Genomic DNA, 15,874 nt, shown 5'->3' on the forward strand with positions numbered 1-15,874 from the left:
GAGAGCTGGGGGTGGAGGAGAGGTGGGAAGAACCAATCAAACTGAGATACATATGAAAGCTCTGTATGTTGAACAAAACCCTTATTGTTTTGTACAACAAATAAAAAAATAAAGTGGTGGATTACTAAGCATAATATTCCTGGAACAAATCGCTCTGAGACAAGGTGTCACTGTGTAGACTAGGCTGGTCTTGAACTCAGAGATTTGCCTATCTCTGACTCCCAGGTCTGGGATTAAAGGTATATGCCACCACCCACACAAAAAGGGTCTTGTATTTAAAATGTATCTAGAAGGGCATTGTGGTGCGTACCTGTAATCTTAGCACTTGGGAGACTGAGACAGGAGGATTATCTAGAATTTCAGGACAGCTGGTGCTCCAGAGTGAGACACTGTCTTAGAAAAATAATAATTGATTAATTTAAGAAATAATAAAATAGGGCCAGCAAGATGGCTCATTGGGTTAAGGTACTCACCACCAAGCCTGATGGCCTGAGTTCAATCCCCAGGACCCACATGATAGGAAAAGAGAACTAACCCCAGCAATGTTGCCCTTTGGCACACATGTGCTGTGGCATGTGCACACACACACACACACACACACACACACACACACACACTGTAGGAGACCAGCTCTCACATTTATTTACCCCAGGGACTCTTGAGGGGTGAGGGGTAAGAGATTTAGATAGAAATATGAAGGGGAGAAACAGATAGACACACAGGATAGCCTCGGGTGGGCCTGGATCCTTATCCACTGGCCCAAAACTTTACTCAAAAGGGTTTTTTATAACAATGCCAAGGGGAGGGGCCAAAGACCTCCCCCTTGCTAGATACAGCCAAATGTAGACCCTTCCAAATACCTGGTACCCAGGCCCAAGGCCCCATCATCCTCTTATGCAGTCCTGCTGGGTAAAGCCACTAGGAAACCTTGGTGGGCTCCACCAACAACACACAGATACAAATGTACACACAAAATAAATAAGTACAGGGTAATAATTTTTTGTAGCCAGGCGGTGGTGGCGCATGCCCGCCTTTACTTCCAGTATTCGGGAGGCAGAGCCAGGAGGATCTCTGTGAGTTCAAGGCCAGCCTGGTCTACAGAGTGAGATCCAGGACAGGCACCAAAACTATAAAGAGAAACCCTGTCTCAAAAAACCAAAAAAAAAGGAAAGAAAGAAAGAAAGAAAGAAAGAAAGAAAGAAAGAAAGAAAGAAAGAGTAAGTATTTATAGCTATCACTGTCATTCAGAAAGACTAGAGTGGTTTACATTCTCTCCCATAGCCATGTGAGAATCTCCCCTCCATAATTATAATGATGATGAAATAACAATGGTAAGAACAGCTAGTAGGCATTGTGCGTGTATGGCTGATCTCATTCTTTGATTCCTCTAAACAAGTGTGTGAAGTTGCAAACTGAAGTTCAGAGCCGTGGTGCCAGAAGACATGGCTGAGAAGCTGGCAGGACGGACTTCTGGCCTCTCCAGCCCCCACTTAGCTCCCTTTCCACCAGCCTCTCCCAAATGGGGAGAATTGGCTTCTTCCAAACTGCTGCTCAGCATCAAGGACAGGATGGGAGTGGTGAGGTGTGGAAAGGACAAGGTTGGCACCCGGGTGCCTGACTCACTTACACTCTCATCCCAAGGTGCATCTGACCTGCCACCCTCCATCCACCCACACCTATATCTTTCCTCTTATTCTGGGGTTCATCTGTTTGAACGTTCAGCCTCCAAGGAAGGGTAAATGAACTCCAACTGCAGGTTTTATGGGGCCATTGAACCATCTTCGCAAATATACCCCCGTGGAGATAAGAATAAGCCTAAGGCTACTCCTTTTGGGCACCCCCAACTTCCCACTTGGACTCTGGCTGTGTCTCAAACAGCCACCACTACCCTGCGAAGAATATGCAGGATAAGGAATGGGGACCTGGGTCCTTGGGTCCCAGATTCTCACATGGACATGTGAACTGTATTTGTCAATTAATTCACGCAATTGCCTGAGCCCCGGGTTATGCGTGAGGGAATAGTGATACAGCGGATTGTGTCTAGCTTGACAGTTTGTCCCCTCCCCCACTCCCTCCTTAGCCCCTAACCTTTAGCTTACTTCCCTGTCTGACCTTTGAACAAACCACTTCCTCCCTCAAGAGTCTCCTTTTTCTCTTTTGGGAAGGGGGTTGTGGGGAGGAGAGCTCATGTAGCCTAGGCTAGCCTCAATCTCATTATGTAGCTAAGGATGACCTTAAACTTCTGCTTCTGTCTCCACCTTCCCAGTGCTGGGGTCACAAGCAGGAGCCATAACACTCCAAGTGGTGCCAGGGATTGAACTCAGGACTTCACGCACCCTTGGCAACAAGCGCTCTCCCAGCTGAGCTACATCCCAGCTCAAGAATGGCTCAACTCCCCTTCCTTTCAGCAGAGTTGACCCCACTCTTCTCCTCATAACAACTGACGTGGAGTAAACGTCATCTTCCTACCAGCCCTCCAACCACATTCCCACCAGCTGCGGCCACCCAGATCAACTATCTAGAGACTTAGGCTGCGACCCAGGATGACCTGGAACTGACTACGTAGCCCAGGATTATTGTTGGAGTCTAGAATGTCCCCTACGGACTCACTTTTTATAATGTTTTTTATTTATTCTTTGAGAATTTCATGCAATATATTTTGATGGTACTCTTTGCCTCTCCCAAATGCTCCCAGATCCTCCCCTACTCCCCTGCTCACCCAAATTCATGTCCTCTCTCTCTCCTAAAACAAAACAAACACATATACCAAAACCAACAACAGAACCATGGAGTCCAGTTGGTGTTACTAAGTGCTCCTGGGCACAGGGTCTGCCCTGGAGTGAAGTTGATACACTCAATTTCACTCCATTGAAGAGAAGATTTTTCTCTCTCCCAGAAGTTATCAATTGCAAATAGCTTCTTGGTTAAGGGTGGGACTTGGTGCCCACTTCCCGACCTCTGTGCTTGAATTTTGTCTGCCTTGAGCTTATGCAGGTCTTGTGCATGCTGTCAACAGTCTCTGTGAGTTCATATATATGCTCACCAGGCCTGTTGGGCCTGGAAACCGTATTTCCACCACCTCTGGCTCTCCTGCATAGATCTCAGACAGGCTCACATTTTAAGTACCCAGACCCCAGCTTGTGGCACAATTTTGAAGACTTTGGAATCTTAAGTGCATGGAATCAGGATGGAGGAAGCAGACCACTGAAGAAAGGTCTTTGAAGGTTATGCTCACTACTGCTCCTGGCCTCCTTCCTCTGTGTGCTGGTTTCGACCCTGTGAGCAGCGGTGGTCACAGACCCCTGCCACGGCAGAATGAGCCACTCCGGTCTCCATGCTCTTTCCGCGACAATGGACGGAGGCCCTCTGAAACCAGGAGACAAAATCACTGTATTCTAAGTTATTTATTTCTCTCATGGATTTTGTCACAGAAAATAACTAATACACCTGGGTTGGTTTCAAACTCATGATCCTCCTGCCTCAGCCTTCCAGTGCTGGGATTACAGGCATATGCCACAACATTGTTGTTGTGTTTTATTTTGAAATAAGCTCTCACTATGTAGTCCAGGCTGGCTTTGAACTCAAAACCCTCTTGTTGCCTCAACATCCTGGGTACTGGGATTACAGGAGTGCACCACCACATCAAGACTCTCTCTCTCTCTCTCTCTCTCTCTCTCTCTCTCTCTCTCTCTCTCCTCTTCTCTCTTCTCTCTTCTCTCTTTCTCCCTCTAAGAGAGGGTTTCTCTGTATAAGAACAGGTTTGGCTGTTCTGGAACTCTGTAGACCAGGTTGGCCTCAAACTGAATGCTGGAATTAAATGGGTGCTCCACCACTGACCAACCAAGACACTGTTTCACTGTTTTTGACAGTCACATTGTCATCGACTATGAAGATACATTGTTATTTTAACTTCTGCACAGCAGCTGCACAGGGCTGTAATCTCAGCACTCTGGAAGTAGAGGCAAGAAGTTCATTTTTGGCTACACAGCAAACTAGAGGTCAGTCTAGGCTACCCCGTCTCAAAAAAAAAAAAAAAAAAAAAAAAAAAAAAAAAGAAAAGAAAATACTATCGGCCTAGGGAGAGACATGTGTATTGGGGTAAGGGGAGCCTTGATGGGTAGTTCCATGAAGATTCACAGGCTGCAGGATCTTCAAAGATCAGCTCTTTGAGGAACATGGTAGGACTGTGTTGGAAGAGAACAGATTGATACTGTGGAGACCAGATTAGTGTGAGTGACTTCCCAGCTCCTCAGTGTTGAGGACTACCCACCAGAGAAGACTGCTCGGACACAGGTTTAAGCCAATAGAAAGTCGTTATTAGCTGGCGGGCCACTACACTGGGTCTCTGAGATCCTAGTGTGGCCCCGAGCCTTTCTTAGGGTGAGCTTTTAAGCACACACAAAAAAGCATATCTTGGATCGACATACTTCAGTTAACAAGAACAGTTAGCCAGAAGTTGAACTACAGAAGCCAAAAGGCAAGGTTAGTACATTTAGAGACTTTCCTAGAACTATGGACTTGGATGGATCAGGTCTTTGTTTTCATTTTGGCAGGTGGTGCTGTCGACATGCTAGGTTTTATGGCCTGAGTGGTACTTCCATCATGAAGTCAGTCGTGCTAAGTTTACCTGTTAAAATCACACTGGAAGAGAAGGTGGCCTAACTCCGTGTCTATAGGTCCCATCCCCAGTGGGAGAAGGAGGAAGAGTGAAGGAGTTCCAACAACACCCAAGGAAACTCACCTCCAAACTTACACCTAAAGCAATCGATGACTCCCCTCTCCCCCCCAAAAAAAACTGCTTCGGGCCAAAGTCAGATGCCAAAAGATCTTCCCACTCTGCCTGCAATTATCTATCACCCACTTTCCTGCCGCTGGCTAACCGTGATTAATTCCTGTGGCAGCCACAGGAATCATGCCTAATGAATTTCTAATGAACTCATTTGGTGTTAATGCAGTGTGTAATTCTGCAGGACACTCATTATGACTTAGCCCTATTAAGCCTCTAGTTATTGGGAACTACTATTGCTCCAAGCTCAGAAGCAAAGACAAGTAATTATGTAGAGCAAGCGCTAAATTATGGAAAGGATCGGACATATAGAGAATGCCAAGAAGTGGCCTGGCCACACCTATTTTTCTCTTTCTTTGGGGTACCTGAAGGTCAAAATGTTTTAGTGGCATTCAAAGGACCCTGTCCCTAGAAGATCCATACACACACACACTCCCCCTGTCTGCTGCTTAGGCCTGAATCACTAACATAAGGAAGGATGCTTTTGTATTTGAAGTTCTGTTCCAGGCTGATACCAGAGTCCACAGGGCAGTCAGAGATAGTTTATCTCATCTGATCATCAGAGAATACCATTTGCTATCACTAAACCCCTTTGATAGATAAGGAGGTTGAGGTTCACAGAGGTGAGGCAACAGAGTTCCAAACTGGTACCCACTGGCAGCAGCCAGGTGGATTCTTTCCACTTACCTCTCATTTCTTGCCAACTATGATTTTCAGGTATGTATGACTTATACTTCCACCTAGAGCTAATGTTAGAGGTTGGAGCCCTTTCTAATAGTTTATCCATGTGTTTTTCTTGCCTTGTATATTATTCTATTTTTCTCTTGCTATAACAAAATAAGAGAGGTAACTTAAAAAGAAAGGAAATCTACTTTGTTCGTAATTTTGGAGGCTCCAAGTTCAAATGGCATACCAAGTCTTGCAAGGGCTCCCTGACTACATCAATTTATGGCTAGCTAATAGCTTGGGACTACACTGTGAGAGAGAGCGCACATGGTAGTACATGTCTGTAATCCCAGTACTTAGAAGGCTAAGTCAGGAGGATTGCCAACAGTTTCAGGCCACTCTGAATGACCTAACAATGCCTATCTCAAAAACATAAACAAGGGCTGATTTTTTTTTTAATTTTTATTTTGCAATACAATTAAGTTCTACATACAGGCACAGATTCCCTTGTTCTCCCCCCTCCCGCCCCCCATTCCAATCTCCTCCAGGGCAAAGCCTTCCCCACAGACTGAGATCAACCTGGTGGACTCAGTCCAGGTAGGTCCAGTCCCCTCCTCCCAGGCCGAGCCAAGCGACCCTGCATAGGCCCCAGGTTTCAAACAGCCGAAAGGGCTGATTTTTGATAGAGTACTTGCCTGACATACAATGAAGCCCTGGATGCATGGTAATGCGTGCCTAAAATGCCAGCACTGCAAAGGGGCAGGCAGGAGGACCATGAGTTCAAGGTCATCCTTGACTACAAAGGGCCCACCTGGAATATATATCACCTGTTTCAAAAACAAGCAAGTAAAAGAGGTTTAAAACAGCATTTTAGCCAGGCGGTGGTGGCGCATGCCTTTAATCCCAGCACTCTGGAGGCAGAGCCAGGTGGATCTCTGCGAGTTCGAGGCCAGCCTGGGCTACAGAGTGAGTTCCAGGAAAGGCACAAAGCTACATAGAAAAACCCTGTCTCTGAAAGAACAACAACAACAACAAAAAAAACAAAACAAAACAAAACAAAAAACAAAAAACAAAAAAACAGCGTTTAAAAAAAATCATTTCCCACAGGGCAGTGGTGGCACATGCCTTTGATCTCAGCACTCGGGAGGCAGAGGCAGGCAGGTAGATCTCTGTGCGTTTGAGGCCAGCCTGGTCTACAAAGTGAGTTCCAGGACAGGTACCAAAACTACACAGGGAAACCCTGTCTCAAAAAAACCAAACAATCATTTCCCAGGATTCTGTAGATCAAGAATTTGATCAGTGTGTAGCTGGATGGTCAAGTGCACCCCCACGGATTTAATGACCAACAGCTGGGCTGGTTTCACTCAGATGTCCAACATCCCAGTGCTCCTCAGTATGGCTCCCCTCTCTCTTTTATGTGACTTGCTTGGGTTTCCTCCCAACATGGCAGCCTCGGGATGGCTGGATTCATTCCTAGATGGCTCCTTCCCCGTCTTCTTCAAGCATGGGTTCAGACATGTCCGAGCATTGCTTGTACCACAAATAATCAAGAGGCGGATAAACGATTTTCTTCTTGACAGATGGTGGGGACGACGACGAGACAAGGCTTGCTGGCAGCCACGTTCGGAAACTGCTGCCGTGGGAATTTGTACTGAACCTCAGGGTGGCTGTCTGAACACACTGTGTTCTGAAAGTGTGCGCCGAATGGGAGCATGTGTATGTGCATGTTTATACGTGTGTGTGCACCTGTCGGTTTAACAGGCAAGCCCGTTTGTGCACAAGTGAAGAACTGTGTCTGCCTAGACATATAAGGAGGTGGGCACACACGGGTCTCTCTGTTGTCCCGAGCTAGGGGCTGTATCAGAAGGAAAAAGGAAATGTGTGCGAGCTTAGTAGGGGAAGTTCATAGGGCTGACCCTCATTAGCAGCATCTTTCTTGGCTGGGATCCCTGAGAGCTAGTCTTAGATGAGGTAACAAAGTAATCATTACTGGTATCTTGTCCTTCCCTGGGAGGCCTTGGGTCCCCAGCCAAGCGGAAGACACTGCCCTTGTCATAACCCATCAAAACCACCACGCCAGCAGTAAAAAAAGTAGAAGTCCACCTCTCTTTCATCCCCAGAAAAACTTCCAGGCCGAACAGCCAATGGGAAAGCTTTACAACTGTCACCCCCTTCCGGCCCCACCCACGGTGCGGTAAAGCTCCTGAATGCTTTCTCACTCCTGGAAGATCAGGAAGCCAGAGCTCAAGGCTGCTAGCAGGGTGAGGCCTCCTGCCTGGGGAAGGCTTCTCCTTCATTCACCATGTGTTCTGGAATAAGGAAATCCAAGGGTGCTGGGTGTGGTCCTTCCTGCAGGCCTGTAATCCAGGTACTCAGGTGGTTGAGCGGAAGGATCATAGGTTTAGTCCTGTAGACAAGCCAGCTTGGTCTACAGAATGAGACCCTGTCTAAAATTGGGAAGGAGAGGCAAAAAGACAAAACCTCTTCGGGTAAAAGCACTTACCACCAAGCCTGATGACATGAGTTCAATCCCCAGATCCCACATGGTAGAAGGAGAGAACAGACTGCCACATGTTGTCCTCTGATCTCATACATGTGCACACCACACACACACACACACACACACACACACACACACACACACACACACACAAATTTAAATTAAAAAAAAAATTTAAGAGGGAGCAAGAGTGATGGTACCGGCATTAAGAGTACTTGTTCTTGGCCGGCCGGTGGTGGCGCACGCCTTAAATTCCAGCACTCGGGAGGCAGAGCCAGGTAGATCTCTGTGAGTTCGAGGCCAGCCTGGTCTACAGAGCGAGATCTAGGACAGGCACCAAAACTACACAGAGAAACCATGTCTGGAAAAACAAAAAAAAAAAAAAAAAAAAAAAATAGAGAGAGTACTTGTTCTTGCAGAGGACTCAGGATTCCCAGAACCCACATGGTGGTACACAACCATCTGTAACTCCAGTTTTATGTGATCCTGTGTCCCCTTCTGACCTTCTTGGGCATCAAGCACACATTCATACATAAAAATATAAATGAATAAATCCAATTTTTAACATTTTTAATTAAAAAAGAATGAGAAAGATAAAGGAGAGAGTGAGAAGGGAGAGAGGGAAAGAAAGAAAAAGAAAGCCAGGCATGGATGTGGTGGTGTGTGGTTGTAGTTACAGCACTTGGGAGGCTACGGCAGGAAGATCACCCTAAGTTCAAGGCCATCCTGGGGCTACATAATGGGTTCTTGTATTTAAAAAACAAAAACAAAAACAAACAAAAAAACTGAATAGAAAGAGGAGAGAAGTACAATGGCAATTGGGGGTAGCAAAGTTGATCCTTGAGGAAAATAGAGGGTATTTATTGTCATTTCTGAGACATGGCCTCATGTAGCCCAGGCTGGCCTCAAACTTTCTATGTAGCTGAGGCTAGCCTTGTCCCATCTCCTTAGTAACTATCATTATAGGTGTGCACCACCATGCCTGACTTTGAATATTCTGTAATAGCAAGTAAATGGTAGCTGGAAACATCGTGCATCCTTTTACTTCCCATCCGTGAGAGTCTGTCTATAGGACCAAGCCGGTCAAGTGGAGCGGCTAGGTCAAAGATCACTGGTAGTGTGTCCTCTGTGAGGGTTCTGCTAGTCAACACCCGCCCCCTCCCCCCAGCAGTGTTTGAAACCACCTCTTCTGCCTTCCCACCTGAGCTGGGTGTGAGGGGTTATCAGGTACAGCCTGGTCAGAATGAAGGGTAGCACCCTCCCCAGAGAAATCCGTGGCACAAAAAGACAGATAATGTGCCCGAGGACAGGAGTCCCTATGCTTTGGCTAGTACAGAGACCTGTCCCCAAAGAGCCCAGTCAGAGGGAGCATTCTGTTTCCTGTGGCCTCTGCCCACAAGGAAGACTTTCAGCCTGAGAGTTCGAAGACGGGGATTGGTCCCAGTTCTGATACCCCAGCTGGGCGGGCGCCTTGGCCTAAGGACTAACTCCAGACACAGCTGTAAGCATTCACATACATGTCTCTCACAGCCCTAACACACTGAGCCCAGAGGTTAAGCAACCTGTCCAAGCTCATTAAACAGCGGAATGCAGTTTCGAACCCACTTAACACCATATTTCACTTTGGGCTGGAGCCGCAGTTTATCCCTCATTAAGGCAAAGCTGTCCTATTTTTCCTCAGCTTTCCCTCTCAGGAAATGAGGTGTTGGGTGCTCAGTGGAAAGGGCTGTGGAGCCCCTGGGTAAGAAGATCAAGTCTCCCTTCCATTCCTCCTAGGCAGGCCTCCCAGGAAGCATCATGGCTTTCTGGCTTTGCGGGATTCAGGTTAAACTATGAGCTCCCTGGTGGACAGAAAGGTCCCGCTGTGACATGTCTCTGTCCCTTCTGTGTCTGACCCTAGGGCTGATCACTCTGTGGGGCCAGCCTAGATGTGCTGATAGAGATTGACAAGAAAAACTGGGAGTCAAGTAGGAAGGAAAACCCTGGAGAGAGGAGAGAAAGACTCAGGACAGGAAGGAACAGAGAGAAGAGAGGAAGAAAGGCCTCAGAAACAAAGATAGCAAGCCTCCCAGGCAGCTGGCAGCCTTGGAGACAAATACTCTGAGTTGGAGCCCCCTCTAGTGGTCACCTCCATACAGCCTGCCCCCCAGGGAGGTGCTAGCCTGGTGGACGGGAACCCTACCTGCTAAGGGTAAGAGGACCACACACCAACTACCCCAGGGAAGCCAGCTGATAATAACAACAACCATATCCCTGCAAAAGAGCCACATAGACAGCTGGAAGGAGGGAAATGCTCTTCTCAGCATCACGTGGCAAGAGTCCCCAAGCTTCCTTGACCTGGGACTTCTTTTCATTTGCCTCCAATGGCTTCTTCCCTCCTAAACACCTGTATCATTGGCTTGGTCACCTCTGATGGGGCCAGCCCATACACACCACAGAGCAAGATGTGACACTACACCAATGGCATGCAGAGCCAAAACACCAAAGACCTCCAGAGACCAGAAACAGAGGCAGGAAGATTAGTTCAATAATTTAAAGCTAAATTGGGCCATAGAGCAAGAGCCTTGTTCAGTTGTCTACTCAACAAATATGTGCTGAGTGTCCACCGTGCGTGTCAAACTGCAGATCCTGAGGGCACAGCAAAGATAGACACACACAAAAAAGATGGAGGCAGGGTGGGGCCAGCCTGGGCTATGCAGCAACTCCCTGTGAGACCCTGTCCAGAACAACCAGCCGGGGGAAGGGGGAAGCCAGGTGCATTGGTACAGGTCAGTAACCCCAGAACTCAGGAGGTGGGGGCAGGAGGATCAGTAGTTCAAGGTCCTCCTTGGCTATACACTGAGTTTGAGGCCAGACTGGGCTACATGAGACCTTGTCTCAAAAGAGAAGTGGTGATGTACATCTGTAATCCCAGCATCTATGAAGTAGAGGCAGGAAGATTAGTTCAATAATTTAAAGCTAAATTGGGCCATAGAGCAAGAGCCTGATCATGAAATAAAAAGCAGGGGATGGATCATGAAATAAAAAGCAGGGGATGGTTCTCGGTGGTAGATTACTTGCCCAGCATGCTCAGGGCCTAGCCTGGGTTCCCAATAAAAAGGAGGAGTGTACAATGGACGGTGCACAAATACTTGAAGAGGTCATTTTCAGATTGGGAGAGAAAGGAAGGGCCTGGTCTGACAAGGAATGTTTGTATAGACACTATGAGGAGAGGATGCAGAATGGAGGCTAGAAGAGGGGGTTCAGGCAAAGGTTCAGCTTGTACAGAAGCTGAGGCAGTGGGAGTGTAGCATCCCGAGTGCGTGAATGGAAGGGAAGTGTGGTTGAAGCTTGATGGTAAGAGAAAAATGAGATTAGCTACAGCGAGACACTGTGGACTGCGCATGTCCAGGGCTTTGGATTTGCTCCTGAGGATCAAGTCAGCCATTGGACAGCTTTGGGGGCGGAGATGGCTTGAGTAGATTTGCACTGACTGGCTGATGTATTGATTGATTCCGGGATAGCCCTGGTTAGCCTGGAACTCATTGTGTAGACCAGGCTGGCCCTGAACATTGGGACCCTCCTGCCTCTGCTTCCCAACAGCTGGGAGTCAAGGACTGAGTCACCACATTTGACCTGACTTGAGCATGCTTGTTTGTTTCCTTTCTTTTTTAGATAGAATCCCATGTAGCCCAGGCTGGATTTGTACTATGTAGCCAAGGATGACCTTGAATTTCTAATCCTCTTGCCACTGTCTCCCAAGGGCTTTCTGATGTTATTCCCCCCCCCCCAAGGTCTGATCACTTATTTGTTACATTTAAAGACTTATTTGTTAGTTATTTTTGGCTAGACTCAAACTTAGAAGTAGAAGCTCTCAGCAGAGACAGACTACATCTCTTGGCAATCTGTTCCAGGCTGTTTTCTTTGGCTTCCTTCATTCTCTTGGCTAAAAGTTTAGCATATTCTGCAGTCTCCTCATTTTTCTTAGTGTGTTGATTCTTCAGAGCAATAGGCCAGTGTTTGTGTTTTAGGAAACAGAGTTACAAGACACTGAATCTTTGGTGTTTTGGTCCTGGGTTTCTTCCCTTCTTGGTTTAAGGGCTTTCTGATGAACAAATTGGTGGGCAAGGTCTTCTTTAGAGATTGAAAAGCTTTTTTAGATTCTGCTAGCTCTTTTGGTCCCCAACCTCTAAGGCACAGTAGCATCTGTCTGTTAAGGAAAATCCTTCTCCCCACCCCACCCCACCCTTTTTTTTTTTTTTTTTTTTTTTTTTTTTACAATAATCAAGTTGAGAGCACTCAGATTGACATCCATAATGCATCCCAAACAGACTTACACTTCCTCTCTCCAGTTCTCCTTGATCTATAACAAGGATGCGCCTGACTCAACAGCGGGCACACTCTGTGTGGGTGAAGACACCCTGCTTCATAAGAAAACCTTGTTTGTTGTTCCCACCACTGATGTGGACCACATGACCCTTCCACTCTTCACCCAGAGCATCAGCAGCTACTTCTGTAGCCGTGTGTTTCTTACTAAGCTTATGGCCCTCATCCACATCAATGACTTCCTGACAGCTGGCGGCTGGGAAGGAGAGACTCAGCTTCATCCTAACACGGTTCATCAACTAGGAGGTGCCATGAAAAGGAGCTGACTTCCATTTTAACAGGTTCTTCCATCTGCTTTGTGGAGAAAAAAAGTGCTATAACCAGTGAGTGAGCACGGAAGCTGGAAAACCAATGAAGCTCTGTGATCAGGAGTCAAAACCGTAAAGATTTTTTTTTTTTTTTTTTTTTTTTTTGGTTTTTTTCGAGACAGGGTTTCTCTGTGTAGCTTTGCGCCTTTCCTGGATCTCACTCTGTAGACCAGGCTGGCCTTGAACTCACAAAGATTCACCTGGCTCTGCTTCCTGAGTGCTGGGATTAAAGGCGTGCGCCACCACCGCCTGGCAAGATTTTTTTTTTTTAAAGGAAAGAGTTACTTTGGCTCACAGTTGCTGGGGAAGGCGTGGCAGCAAGAGCTGGAGGGCCAGACAACAAGTTACATTGTTTCTGAAGAGATACAACGCTGATGGTCCCTAGTGAATTTAAAAGCAAGGTGGGGGCTGGGAGATATGACCTTTAATCCCAGCACTCAGGAGGCAGAGGCAGGCAGGTCTCTGAGTTCGAGGCCAGCCTGGTCTACAAAGCAAGTTCTAGGACAGCCAGGGCTGTTTCACAAGGAAACCCTGCCTCAAAAAACAAACAAACAAACAAACAAACAAAACAAAGCAAAAAAAAAAAAAAAAAAAAAACAACAACAAAAAAGGCAAGGTGGACAGGACCTGCAGGGGAGCATTTGAATGCAGGGGGGCACAGAACAGACTTTGGTCTTTCCATTCCTACTCCCAGCTAGGGGGGTGGGGGAGGGAGGAGAGACCACTCAGCATCTCCCAGGTCACCAAGAGGAGGAGGAAGTGTCCAAGACTCTGGCAGGAGGGAATGGAGGCCCACAAGGCTAGAACTTGTGAATGTTCAGAATGTGGAGACCCAAGGACCCTCATACAACTCTTTTTGTGTGCGACCCCTCTCCCCACACCCACCCCTCTCTGCTCTTCCTCCCTTTTCTATCCTTCCCTCTGTAGTTCCTTTCCCATCCCCCCCCCCATGCACACGCACGCACATGCACGCAGGCATGCACACAGGGGTAGGGGGGCTTATCAGGAGGAAGGCAGCTGGAGGAACTGCTGTTTCTGTGAGGTGTCTGAAGCTCTCTGCCTTCCACATTCCTCATGGCTGGCTCACTGCAGAGCTCCTCCCCAAACCCACGGTTCACAATGGGAGGCCAATTTGTCTCCCTGGGACCTCTGGCAATTTCCGGAACCATTTGTAGTTGTCATATTGAGAAGCAATAGGTCTGGCACAGAATAGGGCTGTGGGCATCATGCCTGCACTGGGCGGGCCCTCAGGACACAGAATGTCAACAACGCTGAGGCTGAGACCCAGCCCCAGGCTCTGCTGTCACAGCTGGCAGAGGCTGTGTTCCCGTGAGGTTCCTCTGTCAGCATGTAGCCATCTCTCAGTGGGAGCTGTGCGGTCATGCTGTCTTGACACTGTCCTTTCCATTGCGGAATGGGCAGAAGTATTCTGCCCAAGGTCCCCACAGACAGTGAGACCGTGCTTTAGCTGGCCTCTCTCTAGTGAAAGGGCTTTTGCAGCTTGTGGCACTGCTCTTAGCAAAGGAACACGCTGTTTCAAGCCATGTGTATCTTCCTGGTGAGTGCAATGTGCATAGGAGATAAGAACTGCCTGGACTGAGGCAGTGTGGGAGGGCCTCTGAGAGCATCTGTGTGCTCCAGCAGGGCCACTCCACCAGGCTGCACAATGAAACACTGCGTAGAGCCAGGGGATGCCACTACCTTATGAGGCTGGGAAAGATTAGGCTGGGGGAAGCATCAGGTTTTGTCTTGGGTGTGAACACATACTGCTTAGCAAAAGTCTTAATTTGCTTTCTGTTGCTGGGATAAAAACACTGATCGAAAGGGCTGGGCAGTAGTGGCGCAAGGGCCGGGCGGTGGTGGCGCACGCCTTTAATCCCAGCACTGGGAGGCAGAGCCAGGCGGATCTCTGTGAGTTCGAGGCCAGCCTGGTCTTCAGCACAAGGTCCAGGACAGGCACCAAAACTACACAGAGAAACCCTGTCTCAAAAAAACCAAAAAAAAAAAAAAAAAAAACCACTGACCGAAAGAATCTCTGGAGAGGAAAGGGATTTATTTGGCTTACAGGGTATGGTCCTCAGAGAAGCTGAGGAAGGAACTGAAGCAGAGACCACGGTGGGGTGCTGCCTCCTGGCATGTTTTTTTTTGGGGGGGAGGGGGGTTCGAGACAGGGTTTCTCTGTGTAGCTTTGTGCCTTTCCTGGAACTCACTCTGTAAACCAGGCTGGCCTCGAACTCACAGAGATCCGCCTGCCTCTGCCTCCCGAGTGCTGGGATTAAAGGCGTGCGCCACCAATGCCTGGCTCAGCCTGGTTTTTTATACAACCAAGGCCCTCCTGCCCAGGGGTGGCACTGTCCATAGTGGGCTAAGACATAATACATCAATCATCAATCAAGAAAATGCCCCACACAGGCTTGCCTAAAGGTAAATCTGATGGAGGCACTTGCTCAATTGAGGTTCTGTTTTTCAGGATGAGTCTAGCCTGTGTTGACCAAACATACACACACACAAACACCTAGCCAACACGGCAGACAAGGTTCCCAAGTCAATAAGGTCTGGGTCGGGACATAGTTTAGTGCCTGTGAGTGTGTAGTGTCTGGCTTCACTACCCGAAGACATGGTGGGAAATGAAGTTTGACTGGATGTCTTGCCCCTCCCCACACCTTGCAACTGAATGGTGACTCACAAATGAAACCGTCCATCTTACTGGAAAAACAAAACAAAACTGCCAGGTGTGGTGACTTATATATGTCATCTCAGAACCTTAGAGGCTGAGACAGGGGGGTTGCAGTGAGTTAAAGGACAGCCCATGCTAGATTGTGTCCCCAAAACAACACAATGAAGTGCCTATCTATTCGGGTTGCCTCAGGAAAGCATCCACCCACCCATGACCTCTTTCCCCAGAGCACTGCCAGGTTTCCTTTGGGCCCTCCTGTTATTCGTCTAAACCTCATTTTGCTTGGATTCTTGTTTGGACAGAGAGGGTCTGTAGTGTGCCCCCCCCCCTTCTCACTCCTCCTAAGTAAGTTCTGGGGAGCTCATTGGTACGTGGCCTAACCAGTACATGGTTCTGGGTGTGAACCACAGTGCTAACAGTAAAAATCATAGGATTAACAATAATAGAGTAGGATATGGTGGCACACACTTGTAATCCTAGCACTTAGGAGGTGGAGGCAGAGGATCAGGAATTCCAGGTCATCCTCAGCTGTATACTGAGTTTGAGGCCAGCTTGTGTTATGTGAGATCCTG

The 15,874-nt window shown here is 47.8% G+C and overlaps 1 pseudogene; it reads right to left on the bottom strand.

Moving 5' to 3' along the window:
- Positions 1-11,767: 11,767 nt before the first annotated feature.
- Positions 11,768-12,538, bottom strand: LOC131915959 (small ribosomal subunit protein eS6-like; annotated as a pseudogene).
- Positions 12,539-15,874: the final 3,336 nt, after the last annotated feature.

The sequence above is a fragment of the Peromyscus eremicus genome, chromosome 8a (assembly GCF_949786415.1).
Source record: "Peromyscus eremicus chromosome 8a, PerEre_H2_v1, whole genome shotgun sequence".
NCBI classification, from domain to species: domain Eukaryota; kingdom Metazoa; phylum Chordata; class Mammalia; order Rodentia; family Cricetidae; genus Peromyscus; species Peromyscus eremicus.